The following is a 16,437-nucleotide window of genomic DNA, read 5'->3' on the forward strand; positions in this document are numbered from 1 at the left end:
TTACACTTACAAATTCTTCTATTGATTTGCACTGCACATACGATCTTTGGGCCTATTTCACAAATGGCTGCTACTGAGGTGCAGAGTCCCATTAAATTACACAGCTGTGTAACACTTGGCCCATTCTCCAACGTTGCTGATTCCAACAAAGACATTACCTCACCTTTCCTTGTCCCCTAATGCCACCCCTTCCTGCTCATTCCTCCCTTCACCCAGTACACACACACCCAAATTTCTATTTTTCTCTCCTCTCTTAATTCCCATAGCAATGGCAGCAGACTCTGCAAGTTTGGATAAATGGGATTCCAAAGTTTCAAATCCATGGGGAGGAGGTGAGAAGGGGGTGTTTGAGCTGAGAGTATTGTGGTGGTGAGTGCAGCCTCTTGGGGATTGAATTCTTAGAAGAAAGAGTGTTTGGGGACTGCCTCAGGGAAAGGTTTATCAAGAGTATTGTAGAGTGGAAGATGTGTGAGAGCAGCTTGGCTCTTCCTGTCCAGGCTCATCTTTCTCATGTTCTGTCCCCACCTGCTCCCCCTTCTTTACGTGGCTGTCACACTTAGAGCCTGGGATGAAACTTTCCCCAGAGGACCCAATCTGTGAGGTCACTATAAAATAAAAATGGATCACGGTGGGGAAATGCTATGCATTTATTAGTTGTGACTACTTGTCCGAAAAACCAGTGACTTCACTTTTCTCCAACCCTTAACCAAGTCTTTCTCTGTATCTTGTCTTCCTTCCTCTCATTCCTTGTGGCACGATTTCTTTCTGAGAATTCACCTTGACTAAATTCCTGTACCCAGTTCTCTTAATCGCTATCCCAGGTACTTCTGATTTTAAAGTGTGTAATGGAGAACAATATTTATGCTAGTGGCTGTTTGATTTTATTATCATAACACCTAGAGGCCACAACCAGGAATGAAGCCCCAGTGAGCTAGGTACTATCCACATACATAGAGGCAGTCTGTCTTGTTAAACTGTAAGCTTTTCAAGACAAATGGCAGGGGAAATAGAGGTGAAGTGACTTGCCCAACTTTTGCACCATAGTGTTTAAAGAGAATGCAGTGGGATAAAAGGAATGTTCTCAAGTCTTGCTGCTATCAAGTGGGGCTTTGTAAAGCAGGACCTAATGAGTTGTGTACACAATTTATTTCTTCAACAATTTCACCTATATTCTATCACTTCTGTGAAGTACTGAGCTAATATAAGAAGCTATATGAAATGACTTGACATTCCCTCTGAATATGAGAGTCCTGCTTAATGACTTACCTTAAAATACTCATCCTACTTTGCCTTACTTACATGGATTATGGGACTGAGAATGGGGTGCAATATTTTCAATATTTCAATATCCATTACTAGTTCTCTGAACAAGATCAGCCTTGTAACGTATTCACTAGAAAATAGATTGCCTTATAAGAGTGCACTTATAGTATTATTGCTTACATGATTAGACTCATTAGAGAACAGTTAAGATTTATTAGCCTTTCAAAAGGCATAAATATATTTACCTTTACTGTAAATGCTATTCTGAAAGTTACCTTTTCAGTTTACGCTACTTAATTTTCACTTGCAGTTTAAATTTCTGTACAATTTATTTGCAGTAACAAAAGATATTGAGATGCTTCTAAAGTCCCTAAGTCTTTGTATAGTGGTGCTAAATGGGCTCTCTGTTCCAATACCTACATTTTTCTTTGAGATCACATTGGCTCTTTCATAGAAAAGATCAAGATATTTGAGAGGCACAGAGTAAGAAAGCAGGAATAAAAATGAAGGAAATTAATACCATACCATCAAATACCCTTTTTATTCTAGTGTAACTACTTTAACAGGTGCTAATATGCACCTGTATTTATCTTAATTCCTTAAAGTCAGATATTTGTGAAACTGGAACATTATATACACAATGTACATTAGCAGAGATTCATTTGATGTCCACTATTTAAACTTCCTCTACTGCAGGCCCTCTGCTTCTCATTGAAAAATGTTATTCCTTTGGAAAAATCTGTCAAGTTTTGTTTCAAGTAAGTTGCACTCTGTTGCTTTGGCAATGCCTTCTGGGATGGATTGCATGAACACATTAATAAAATCAGAATATTTTAAGTTCTAAAGACACCTCAAGGTCTCATGCACTTGTTCAAGTCTATCTCTTATGGCAGGTCAACACTACAAGTGCTACATCGATGCAGCTGCACCAATGCAACTGCACCATTGTAGTGTGTCTGGTGAAGACGCTGTATGCCGACAGGAGAATGTTTCCTGCCAACACAGCGCCGGTGTAGACAGTGCTTGGGTCACTGTAATGTATGTCACTCGGGGGGGGGGGGGGAGGGGGGAGGAGTGTCTTTTACACCCCTGAGTGATGTAATTTAGATCGACTTCAGCATTAGTGTAGTCCTGCCCTTACTGTTTTAAAAGCACAAAACCCAAAAATACACTTCAGACTAAATAACAATAATGTAGTTAGCCATACGCTGCTGCTGTTTTTCTGAGGATGCTTTCTTAGGTGGCAGAAGCCATAATTTCTCCTTGAATTTTCATAGTCTCATTGTTTGCTCTTGATTAAGTTGCTAGTAAATATACTTTGGATAAAGGATGTGCGCATGATACCATGGGTAATGGGATACCATTCTTAAAAAGAGGCTTGTTTTGCTTTTTAAAAGAGGTTTTGTCAGCTTATGCATTTATATATATTTGTATTATGCATGTAGGAAAAATTATGTGAGAACTGAGGTTTTTTTCCACCCACTTAAGCAGCCACACTTGAATGCACAATGCAACCAGCTTGTCCTCTTCAGTGCTATGCTATTACCATATCTTCTGTTTGAAACACTGTTATGATAACACAAGGGAACACTCAACTCAGTTGCTGAACTCTCAATTTTACACCTCCAAAGTCTTTATTAATAAGAGTACATTATGTAGAATACATAACTTTGCACCCTACACTCAGTATAAAACTTCTTTATAAAGCAGAGTAGAATACTCCATTGACTGTAGGAGTAACATGGGTGCCTACAGTTGAGTATGTTTACGCTATAAGCTAGGAGTCTGACTTCCAACTTGAATTAGACCTACTTACACTAGCACTCCTCGAGCTATCATGCTAAAAATTGTAGTATAACTCCAGTATCAGTATAACCAGTATAACAGTGGCATGCACTAGCCACCCAATGTACAAACCTCCTGGACCTTGTAGGTACATACTCAGGATGGCTAGTCCATGCTGCCACTACCCATGTTACGGTGGCTACACTACTACTTTTAGCATGCTAGTTCTATAAAAATTAATGTGCGTGTCTTCATGAGCTGAGAGTCGCACCCCTAGCTCCAGGTGTAATCATAGCCTTAGCTAGCCAGTGTTAGGTTTTATGGTTTAAAAACAGCCCCATGTATCAGTTCTTTATATAATTTTAAATGGAAAATAAATAGGAGAAAAATCTTTTTTTTTTTTTTCCCCAATTGCAGCACATTTAGGGTTGTCTGCCAGTTAAAAACATAAGAAAAAGAGGGATGGCTTTTGGAAAAAAGTGGAATATATACATCTTGCACTATCTTCAGTAGGGAAACATTTGTGAAATGAGATCCTAGTCCATGACTCGGGCTCTGAGCATGCTATAAGAAAATTTAGTGGGGGCAGGGGAAAAGAGAAGAGATCTGCAGAGCTGGCAGTTTCCCAAAGACCATATTAACACACAACTGCAAACTATCCTGATGTGAAGAAAAGACAGTAAGAAGAATAGTAAGAAACTAATATGACTCCATCAGGAGCTCTTTAATGACCGTAAATCAAAAAGGAATCCTTCAAAAGTTAGAAAAATTAATAAATTATTGAGGAGTGCAAAAAAACAGCAAAAGGAACAAAATCAGAAATGCCAAAGCACAAAATGAGTTATAGTTAGGAAGGAACATAAAAGGCAATAAGGAGTTGTTTTAAATATAGTAGGAACAAAAGAAAGACAGGAAAGTTTAGGCCCTCTACTTAATGAGGAAAGAGACCTAATGGATGATATCAAGAAAGCTGAGGTGTTTAAAAGCCATCCGCCACAGGAACCTGGACAGGTGGTGCAGGAATTGCCGCTATGAGACCCTGCCCCACGTCCTGTGTAACTGCAAGCCCCACTCCAGAGCCTGACAGCTGTGCCACAATGCCATCCAGGACTGCCTGGTCAGAGTCATCCTGCCACTGACGAAGGGAAGAAGATCACCATGGTAGACGTCATGATCCCCTTTGAAAACAGGGCCCTGGCCTTTTGTGATGCCCGAGCTTGAAAGAAGGAAAAATACACACCCCTAGCCGATACTTTCAGAGCAAAGGACTATGAGGTTCAAATGCATGCGTTGATCATCGGAGCATGAGGAACCCCTGCAATGAGCAAGTGCTGTGGGGGTGCGGAGTCGGTCAGCGTTACACTCTGCTGATGAGGCACCTCGTGGTATCTGACACCATCCTGGAAAGCATCACCAGACATAGGCAATACCTGGAGGAATGAGCCAGGCTGGAAAAGCGATGCAGACAGACCTTTTGATTTGTGGATCGTATTTGCTAAATGGACTACTGATCCTGAACTTACCATTCAATGAAAGACAATCAGCACTCATTGTTATACTTGGTTGCCACTAACCAACCTCAGTATCTCCCTTGTATGAGTGGTTGTGATGTTTATATCTCAACTGTCTGACTAAATGAATAACCCTTAATCTGGGATAATGCAGGTAATGTACTGTATGACTTCCTAACAAAACCCTGTACCTTTTGGATAATATATGAACAGATGTACAGAATCTTGTCCCTTCAAAAACTCTGTATTTGATAATTTTATAACATTAGCTTTAATAAAAAAATTTACATCTATTTTTGCCTCAGTCGTCAGTAAAAAGATGAATGGTGACCAGATACTCAACATTATTAATAATGGGGAAGAATTACAAATCAAAATAGGGAAAACGGGTTAAAGCATATTTAGATAAATTGGATGTATTCAAGTCAGAAGGGCCTGATGAAATTAATCCTAGGGTGCTTAAGGAACTAGTTGATGCAATTTCAGAACCATTCGCATTTGTCTTTTGAGAACTCCTGGAGGACAGGTGAGGTCCCAGAATTCTGGAGAAAAGCAAACATAATACCTATTTCTTAAAAGCAGAATAAAGAGGACCTGGGGAATTACGGACTAGTCATCCTAACTTCAATAATTTGAAAAACAGCAGGACAATTATTAATCAGTTTGTAACTACCTAGAGGATAATAGGGCTGTAAGGAATAGTTGTCATGGATTTATTGAACAAATCATGCCAAACCAACTTAATTCCTTCTTTGACAGAGTTAATGGTCTAATGGATGGGTTTACATGTTGATTATTAGTAAGGCTTTTGACACAGTCCCACATGACTGTCTCATAAGCAAATTAGGGAAAGATGGTCTAGATTTCTTTCCCATAAGGTGTCTGAACAACTAGTTGAAAGAACATATTCAAAGAGTAGTTACCAATGGTTCACTGTCTAACAGCAGGGCATATCTAATGGGTCTTCCAGGGGTCAGTCCTGGGTCTAGTGCTAGTCAATATTTTCATTAATGACTTGCATAATGGAGTGAAGAGTATGTTGTTAAACTTGCATATGACACCAAGGCGGGCAGGGTTGCAAGCATTTTGGAGGACAAGATTTGAATTCAAACTGAACTTTGCAAATTGGAGACTTGATCTGAATTCAACAAAATGAAATTGAATAGACAAGTGAAAAGTACTTAACTTGGGAAGGAAAAAACGTGTGTGTGACTACAAAATGGGGAATAAGTGGCTAGCTGGTAGTAAAGCTGAAAAGGATCTGGAGGCTATAGTGGAGCAAAGATTGAGTCACTATATGATGCAGGTGCAAAGAAGTTTAATATCATTCTGGGATGTATTAAAAGGAGTGTTGTTGTATGTAAGACACAGGAGGTCATTGTCCTACTCTACTCATCAGTGGTGAGGCCACAGATGGAATACTGTGTCCAGTTTTGGACACCACACTGTAGGAAAGATGTGGACCAATTGTCAAGAGTCCAGCAGAGAAGAAGAAATAAAAGGTTTAGAAAATCTAACCTATGAGGAAAGGCTTTATATAAATATAAAAAAACTGGGCATGTGCACTCTTGAGAGAGGGCACCAGATAAGTCTTCAAATACGCTAAAGAGGATGGTAATCTATTCTTCATGTCCACTCTAAGTAGGACAAGAAGAACTGGGCTTAATCTGCTGGAAAGAAGATTTAGATAGGAGATTAGGAAAAACTTCTTAATTATAGGATTGCTAGTCTTTGGAACAGGCTTCCAAGGAAGGCTGTGGGATCCCTGTCATTGCAGGCTTTTAAGAAAAGGTTGGACAAACCTATCTGGGATGATCCAGGTTTACCTGGTCCTGCCAAAGTGTAGGGGTCTGAACTTGACTTCTTGACATCTCTTCCAACCCTACTTTCTATGATAAGACAAATAATAAATAGGCTAATCTTGAATCTGTAACTTTCCATTAGTGGAGATGGTTCCAAAACAGAAGTGGGGGTCATGGTAGATAATCAGCTAAACATGTGCTCCTAGTGTGATACTGTGGTCAAAAAAGCTAATGTGATCCTGGGATGCATAAGCAGAAATCTCCGGAGTAGAGGTTATTTTACCTCTATTTGATGCTGTTGTTACGGCTGCTGGAATACTGTGTCCAGTTCTGGTGTTGTCAATACAAGAACAATGTTGATAAATTGGAGTGGGTTTGGAGAAGAGCCACTAGGATGACTAAAGGCTTAGAACCTACCTCATCATGATAGATTCAAGGAGCTCAATTTATTTAGTTAAACACAAAGAATGTTAAGGGATGACTTGGTTACAGTCTGTAAGTATATACATAGGAAACAAGTATTTAATAATAGGCTCTTCAATCTACTGGAGAAAGGTATAACCTGATCCAATGGCTGTAAGTTGAAGCTAGATAATTGAGAGTAGAAATAAGGTAACTTTTTTAGTGGGAGTAATTAACCATTGGAAGAATTTACCAACCATTCTGGATTCTTCATCACTGATAATTTTTTAAATCAAGATTGGATGTTTTTCTAGGAATTATTTTGGGGGAAGTTCTATGGCCTGTTATACAGGTCAGACTACTAGAGGATCACAATGGTCCCTTCTGGCCTTAGAATTATCAATCTATAAGTGTTTTAGTTTTGTATCCGTGAGTGACTTTTAGTTCATGAAGGAGCCAAACTTCAAGTTCTGTTTTAGTGCAGATGAAATATCACAAGGAGAGATCTCAGCTCAAGTTGAGAGGGATTGAAAATGAAAAGCACATGAGATTCTAGTGATGTCTGTTAGAATTCATGTTTAAAAAAAAAAGAAAACTTATCCCTGAGCTGGATTAATACTGCATCCTCTAGCCACCCATTCACATGGTACAGTAGGGGTGAAATTCACCATTGTGTGGTTAGCCAGCTTTAGGCCTATGCTAATTAAATCCCAGGGAAGACTTCAAAATGCAACTATGCACAGTAGTTAGGTGGTGCAGAGACCGCCTTTGCTGACCTTCTGAACACAGGTGAATTTCAGCCTAGATGCAAAAATGAAAGCTTCCTTTGCTAATTCTTGTCTTGGTGGAGCATTAGTATTTTCTTTCCAAAAATATGAAGTTAGTATCACAAAAATACTAACTGGGTGAATACTGTTAACAGAATAGATACTTCCCCATTTGTAATACCATTGAATACTTCACAAAAAGCTAACAAAATGTTGGGAAGCATTAGGAAAGGGATAGATAATAAGGAAGAAAATATATTGCCTCTTTATAAATCTATGGTATGCCCACATCTTGAATACTTTGTGCTCCATCTCAAAAAAGATGTATTTGAATTGAAAAAGGTACAGAATAGGGCAACAAAAATGATTGGGGGTATCGAACAGCTTCCATATGAGGAGAGAGTAATAAGACTGGGACTTTTCAGCTTGGAAGAGGAGATTAAGGTGGCGGGGGGATATGATAGAGATCTATAAAATCATGACTAGTGTGGAGACAGTAAATAAGGAAGTGTTTGTTACTCCTTCTCATAACACTAGAACTAGGGGGTCACCAAATGAAATTAATAGGCAGCAGATTTAAAACGAAAGGAAGCCTTTCACATAACACACAATCAGCCTGTGGATCTCTTTGCCAGAGAATGTTGCGAAGACAAGAATAATAGGGTTTTAAAAAACAAAACAAAACAAAAAAACTAAAGTTCATGGAGGATAGAGCCATCAAAGGCTATTAGCCAGGATGGACAGGGATGCAAAATCATGCTCTGAAGTGTCCTTAGTCTCTGTTTTCCAGAAGCTGGGGATGGGTCACATCATGATTACCTGATCTGTTCATTCCCTGTGAAGTACATGGCATTGGCCTCTGTTGGAAGAAAGGTTACTGGCTGGATGGACTATTGGTCTGACCCAGTATTGTCGTTCTTATTTCTCACCTGGCTTCTCACTAATTTCAAATGAAACCCAGAATTGGGTTCACAATGAATATAGGAAAATGTTCTTATAAAGGGAAAATGTCTATTGGTCAATTCAAAACTTTAAGGTAATGTAATATATTGAGGTATTTTTTTATTCCAGTTTTTTGGGGGGAAATGAATCTTGCATTTCTAGAACACTTTGATTTTAAGTTATCCTAAAATACAATAATGCCACGAATCATAAATTCCTCTTAATTGAAAAGAATTTTAAAAAGTGGACAGAATTGAAATCAATGTGGGTAAAATATGTTCAATAAAAGACAGCAATGTACAAACAGATCTGCTTCAAAGCTGTACAGCTATACAACTGTATACAGTATGATTTACATGAAAATATATTTTGAGCTCCTTTGTGTTGGGATCATTGTAGGCAGTTGTTATTATTGAGAGAATTATAGGTCTGAATCTTAATGTTGTAGCTACTCTGCAGTGTTTGAAGAGCAGAAGAAGTGGAGTGGTTAACGTCTGCAGTTTACACATTGTAAATGAACTAGGGATGACAAATTATCATTTTAACTCTACTCTGTATATACCATAGGTGGTGTAAATATATAACATGTTGGGATAGTCTAGCTTTTTTTAGCTTGCCTTATGAGAAAAATGGAAACCAAGTAATAAATGGAGATAATTAGCATTGGGAAATTGAAACTGTTTTGCTGTTGTGTATGTGTATAATGTATACATCATTGGCCTCAAAATTTACTACTTTTAAAGGACCCAGACTAGGTGTTCACAACATTATTGGTTCAGTTCAAGTTTTTCAATTTTTTTGAAACTCACTATGTTGGCAAGTGAAGAGTCCTCAGCCTTTATCCACCATAGGTGCTGAAATTCTGACCACTTTGAAATCAATGAATTTTTCCAATTAACGTCACTGAAGCTAGGATCTCGCCCAGAATCTTTAAAAGCTGTTGGTGTAGGACTCTGATGCAAGAAACACTAATGCTAAACCTCTTGCCATACTATATATCCCATACAATGTTATAGCCACCTAAATTCAGTTGGCTATTTTGACTGAAGTTTCCTATAACTTCCATAGGAAGCTTTAATAAGTAAACACCTTCTAACTTACAAGAGTTGTAACATGAAGAAATACTAGAGCTTGATCCTGAAATTCCCCTGCCATGAGCTCTTGGATTGACTGCAACCTGATTGCTTCCCCCCCTCCGCCCCAACTGAACACAAGATTACACTGGTTGAAGGGAATTCACCTATAGGTTTGATTAATATTCACAGGCAACTGTAGTATCAACATAGTTCTACTATACACATTCTAATAAAATTGTTTTTCTGTAATGGCTTATAAAAATATTTAAAAAATCTGAAGGCAATAATCATAAAATATATGCTAATAGGACAGTAGTACAATGCTGAGAGTTATATGTACATTCAAAGAACATAACTCCCCATGTTATGGCAACTTTTCCACCGGCATGTCCCCCCCACTTGTTTTTGGTTTGGGACAATCACTGTATTTGGATTTGGTTATGTATTTATTGTGCGGCTGGATTTTTTTTTTTTTAAATCCCTTTCAGATTTTTTTCACAAGTTTGTAAGGATATAACACAATGCCTTTCTATCGCAATTTGGCATCCCGATCCTTATGGGCAGACCCTTGTACCTGTTTAGTGCCCTACTGGATTTGGTGGGGCTCTGAATGGGGTGTTAGTTTCTACCCACTTGGATCTAATTTCAGGATCAGTGTAATGAACATTTCTACATATGCCTCTTCATTCATTTATTTGTTTTGACTTTCCAGTGGGATACAGTTAGTGACCACAAGGAGTGGGTCTGCAGAAAGAGGATCAAGTTTCAGGAGTGACCTAGTTCGCTATGACATTGGGGCTACATTCACAAAAGAACTTGGATGCCCAAATCCCAGAATCAGGCTTCACTGGGACTCACATGCACCTGAACCCTGTAAGGTCAGTGCATGAACTTTTGCAGTAAAAGTTCCCTAGATAACTGTTTCTGCCTCCAGGCCTGCACATTGCAGTCCCTCACCGGGCCTTAAATACCTATTCTCCAGAATGATGCATGAACCAGGGGAAGAGAGGCATTCCTCCACCTAGCTCAGTTGTGGGACCTAATCCAGTAATCCTAAAGAGACCTTGCCTACTGAATTGGATCCTTATAAGTGAATTTATGCAAAATGGCTGGGGGTGGGAAGAGAGTGTGTGGAAGTATGAGTGACTCTCTAGCCTCAGGGCTAGAGTACTCGGTTGGGAGATCCAGGGTCTAGTTCCCATGCTCCAATGCTTAATTTTTTATCCACAGTTGAATAGTTTCCTCAGAAGAGACTGAGGAGGGAGCCCAACCTCAGAATATCCTATATCCAGTGGCTAGTGCATTCACCTGAGAGGTGGTAGATTCCTGTTCACATCCCTCCTACCCCTCAGGTGGAGGGTGTACTTGAACTGGATGGTCTCCCACATCCTAGATGAGTATCAAAAGCACAGGGCTAAAAGTTATGAGGGAGGTAATCCACTTCCCCTTCACTGTTCCCACACTGTCCTTCCCCACTTCTTGCTAAAACAACCTAGGTGACCAACACTGAGAAAGAGTTGACAGTTGAGAATCCCAGGCAGAGGGAGGTGCCTCCTTGCAGCCTGCATTTAGGCATACATCTCTGAGAGATGTGAGGCTTAGCGCACACCTCTCAACATGGCATCTCCCACATGCAAAGAGCCATACGTTCGCCTTTGTGAATCCCATTCTGAAGCTCCTACCTCCTCCCATTCATTGTCTACGGAGCCTAGGGGTCAAACTCATCCCTTGTGAATCCCAGGGATTTTTTCTAGGCACCTAAAAGTTAGATGTGATGACATTCTATATCACCGTCCCTAAGTTCGTTTTTGAATCTAGCTCTTGAAGGTCAGGAATCCAAGCTTGTGGCAAGGCTGCTACTGGATAAACAGTTTTCTTAGCACATAAAACTGGACTTTATGCATGCTCAATAAAAATTGTTCCTTCAACTTGGTCTGCCTCTTTGCCTGTCTGCTGCACCACTTAATGCTAACAAAGCCGTTGCCATCTTGGCTAGAGATTATCAGGTATAATTTTTTGTGCTGTTCCCTGTTGAACAATAGTTCAAATCTAGTTTTAATCAGGAGACTACTTCTAACCAATCAGATTATTCAAAAAGAACCTCAAAGGGTTCATGCTCATTATTCATCTGTGCACATTACAATATTTCTCAGAAAAGTGAGATCAATCAGATAGTTATGAAAGAAACACCTGCCATATTTCCAAAAACAGGCCTCCTGTGGGTTTGCAACAGTTGAGGAAAGTTTTGAAGGAACATAGGAAATCTGTGAGTAAAGACTTCAACTCACCTTGAATTTTTAAATGACTATTTCTTATGAACACAAGTTATTTTTATAAAGTGCAACATCAACAGATGAAATCTAAAAGACAACCAAAGAGATGGTAAAGATTAAACAGAATCAAGATGATGTATGTAGGAAACAGTGGTTCACTTTGAAAACTCTCAGTGAAAACCAAGTGTAAAATGGTCGCTGCTTTTTTCTTATCTTATTTAGCAAGTGTAGTTCATACTTAGACTGAAGAGATCTCTTCTCTAAGGGCCAAGCAACAGAGAATACAAAACATTAAAAAATAGGAAATATATTGTGTTCACTGTTTCAACTGTTCTTGTAGATGGATCTGTATTTGATCTTTCCTTTGATTCCTCTTTTTCAGTGAAAGATTTCACTGGTATACTGCTTTTCATAATACAATACCTCACTACTGACTCCAGTTAAATCTCAATTGGTGGTATTGCTTTTATTTACCTTTTGACTGTGATATTTTCTACAGACCATTTAAGTTTTTATTTCTTGGGAGTAGAAATGAATGTTCTTGTTAATGTCCTTGTATAACACTATTTAAAATCTCTCTATAATGTGCAATCTGTATACAAATATGAAATAGATCTCCACTATAGTTCTGTTACATTATCTTAAGTGCAACATCATTATCAGCTCCACCTATCACTAAAATAATAAAATCTTGAGGGTTTAGACTAGATGATGACCAGGAGACATTCAGTGTCTCCTCTAAGCCTGCAAAATGTTCTATTTTGCAAACACTGCAGTCTGCTGTGTTGTGAAACAGATGCAGTTTCTGGTTAATGGTCCATATAGGACTGTTTCTAAATCAATCCCAGTCATTGAAATGTCCGTGTTCTTGAATTTCTACAAATCCCAAGTGACTTAAAATCATTAAATTGCATTAGGATAACTTTGGTCTATTTTATCCCCACAGCAGGACGAATACTGCAAAAAAACAAAACAAAACTCCCCTATTAATATTTCACATTTTTAAACTAATTTTTTGGCAACATCTTGTTGGGAAATCTTGCTGAAGGTTAGTGATGGGAGTTCTGTTTTTGTTTGAAATGATTAACAGTAAGTGAATATCTGAGAATATTAATAAAAAATGAATTTTGAATCTGTTTTCCCCATGTTTCCAAATCATACCCTTACAATTAGGGAACAAAAACATACTAACAAATGCAGCTCACGTCACAGTATAATCTACTGTGTGCTATCTATACCCAATTCAAAGTATTCAACAAATACATTTAAGATCATAAGCAAGTTGTATGCAATCTGCAAACACAAGCTTACTGAAAATTTCCCCAAATTGTTGCTGAACCCTAATGTCTCGCACTGAAATTATTTGCAGATATCTTAAAAATAACATTAGATTTGTATTTATCTTGGTAGTAGTATATACTTTTGCACTTCTGAGTGAACTAACTAAACTGACAATCTATTAAAAACTAAGATACAGCAAGAGTGTGATCCAAAGCCTGTTGACATCAAAAGGAGTCTTTCCATTGATTTCATAATGCTGTGGGATGAGACCCCCCCCAATGCTTTCACCTTGCAAATGATGAGACCCCTTTTTGTATGCACATTGAGGAGTGTGCTTACTTTTTAAAGAATGCAGGGGCTTCCTCTGTTCTACATTAGCTAGGTGAATCGCTTTATTATCAAATTCAACATTAACTGCCTATGGTCACTTAATATGGCTGGTGAATGTAGCGATCTGAAACAAATTGATGTTAAAAAAGTGTTTGATCTAAGGCATATGTAAATGCACCAAAAACTTCCCTTTGGCTTTCCACAGATACAGTAAAATGCATTCCCACTTTGACGTATTTTCATAAGTAAGAGAATTGATTCTAGGTTCTATAAACACTCCTTGAAATCAACAGGAGGTTTAGTTGCCCAGTAAATGGAGGGTTGGAACCTTAACCATCAAATCTGTCTTGTAATTGTGGATGGTAAAGGATTTAATGTCCTCATTAGATTACAGTATTAATACCAAATGAGGACAGATGCATTCTGATCTAATAAAACTTAACTTAAAATAACAGGATTGCTTGAAAAATAGTGATCCATTGAAATCACCTTGTTAGATATTAATACTTAATAGTAGCTATTATTGAAATAAAAAGTAGTGGTGGTAAGGTCAAGTGTGAGAAGGAAGGAGTTGAAAGACCATACAGCCCCTTCAACATAACATAGCCTCGTAGAGAAAGTCTCATAAGCTTGATAAATATTCAGGGTTTGTGTGTAATGAGAAATGGAATCTGATGAATGAAATGTCATGGCAAAATCACTTTAATCAATAATGGAATGTGGCATTATTCATACCATAGTAATACGTCTTCCTCTTATTCTTTGCAAGGTGTGTGGCTTTTTTTCCCTCCAAATGGTTTTTTAAAGTTTAACTTGAGATTGGTTATGCAAATGTAACGTAGTGTTGCTATACTTCAATGCAACCTTTCTTATGTGCTGCTAAAAATATTGAATGTGTAATGCTACAATTTTAGATGTAACCCTATGAACATGGATTTAATACTAGAAGTTGCATGCATTTTCACTGGGTAGTTTAGCTGGCAAATTGTACTTGGAGTGAACATTATTCACCCAAATTCTAGGTGCTTTCAAGTACAAAATAAGAACTGGATTTTGTTTAAATGTCAAAGTGGGGAGGAAGGAGGTTGAGAGAGTGAGTGACATTTAACCAAATATTTGTATCATTCATGTCTAATTTTGTATATACAATTAGATGTGTCTGATGGAAAAATATTATGAATGTTTAGGCCTTTTGATACAATTATTTATACCAGACTTTGCTGTGGTATGTGTAAATTATTGCACTGCAAGATTTACTTTAGCAAAAACAATCCAATGGGATATTTATTTTCGCCTATTGTCTTCCTGTGCAGTGCTGATTTTTTCCTGTGGCAATAGAAACATTAATTTGCCTCTCCTATGGAACTTATCTGAGAATTTCGAGGTGCATTGAGAACATCTGAACTTTCAGACCATCATCAAAACAAACTAGGTGTGTTCTGCTGGGTATAAGTATGCTTCAATGAGTGTGGCTTTCTCTTCACCCCACCCCCAGTAGTTCAGTACTTCTAGCCAAAAGAAAGAAGTGCAGGGAGATAGAGTATTAAAGAATAGTGAAAGCTAACCACGCTTTTGGAACCTCACAAAGGTTGGTTTCGTTTCTGGACAAAGGTTTGTCAACTTACAGTATTTCTGAACCCCTTGGCAAGGCTTAGTTTATGCAGTATGAAAACAGTCACACTGTCACTTCATCCAGACATGAAGGAATAATATAAAAATATCTATGCAAACAAAACCCCTGCTGGCCCAGGTTTTTATTTAAAGTCTATATTAACGTATATTCTATGAATATCACATGCTTATTGGGAAGTTTCTGGCAAAGAAAATTCTCCTGCTGTGTGGTATGTTATAAAAAGCAAAACAGTCTAGAAAAGAAATCTTATCTGTGTTTATCTTTGTCTGTTTGCTAGTAGCTTATTGTCTTTGGCAATGCTTGAATTGCTTTTTTACCTCCACAACAAAGCAAAGATTGAATATAGAATTTATTAATATCATGTGTTTATATTTGTTTGGCTTAATTTGACTTAATGCCATCCATATCATTAACATTTTTCAAAAAATATTTGATGCAAGTTATTGATCTTTTGCAGAATCCATTGCATTGAGTGTGTTGATGCTTTATAATTGCTTGGTCATAAATTAGCCTCAACAATTGCTTGATGACATAGCCTAAAAGGCTATGTACAAATGAAAACAAGTAATGGTTGATTGGAGGAAACAGGAGAATGAAACACAGACACAGGGAGGGATTCTAGGCAGAAGACTACAATTTTATTAACTTTACTTGGTGAGCTAATCTCTGGCCCCTCCAAAATACCAGGCATTTCTTTGAGTCCAGTGTGCTGTTAAATGTGTCCCTGCTATATAAACACAATGCAGGACTGGCTCCCTGCAGCTTTATACCTAGGACTCAGCCCACCTCAGAATCCTATCATTTTCCACCTGCGAGGGGGAATGAGGGTGCATGTGATGAGAAGTGCATGTAAAGACTTAAGGTCTCCCCTTCTTTCTCCAGGCTAATGGAGTCTCCTAGTTACCTCTGTTTCATGTTTACCCCTTACAGCCTATTATCTGCATTGTATGCTGGCCAATTGCAAACTCTCACAAAATTACAAACTCATTTACAACCAAAACTAGCCAAAACTCGTGATTTGCATTCGCTAGAAATTTCAGGTTTTCAGAACTTGGGAACATCGGAACAAAACCAAATTTGTTAAATTTCAAAGCAAGTTGAGAACTTTTGATTCAGAGACAGGGAAACAAGGTGTTTCCAAAATGAAATGGACATTCTTGTCTGTCTGAGTGCTGCTGCTTCCTGAGTGGGCAACCCTGACAGCTGATCTCCCAGCAGTCTGCATGGCAGGACTCTGGCTTCTTCCGGTGGTTCTCCAGGCTTTCAGGCTCCTTGCAAAGGGCTGGGAGTTTTACCCCACTAGAGCTGGGGCTTCCAGAGCTTTCAACTCCAAGCAGAGATCTTGGCAAGCCCTCACACACAACTGGTTAGA

This window comes from Emydura macquarii, unplaced genomic scaffold (genome assembly GCF_026122565.2).
Source record: "Emydura macquarii macquarii isolate MOO-44397 ecotype Brisbane River unplaced genomic scaffold, CSIRO-AGI_Emac_v2 contig_75, whole genome shotgun sequence".
In the NCBI taxonomy this organism is placed as follows: domain Eukaryota; kingdom Metazoa; phylum Chordata; order Testudines; family Chelidae; genus Emydura; species Emydura macquarii.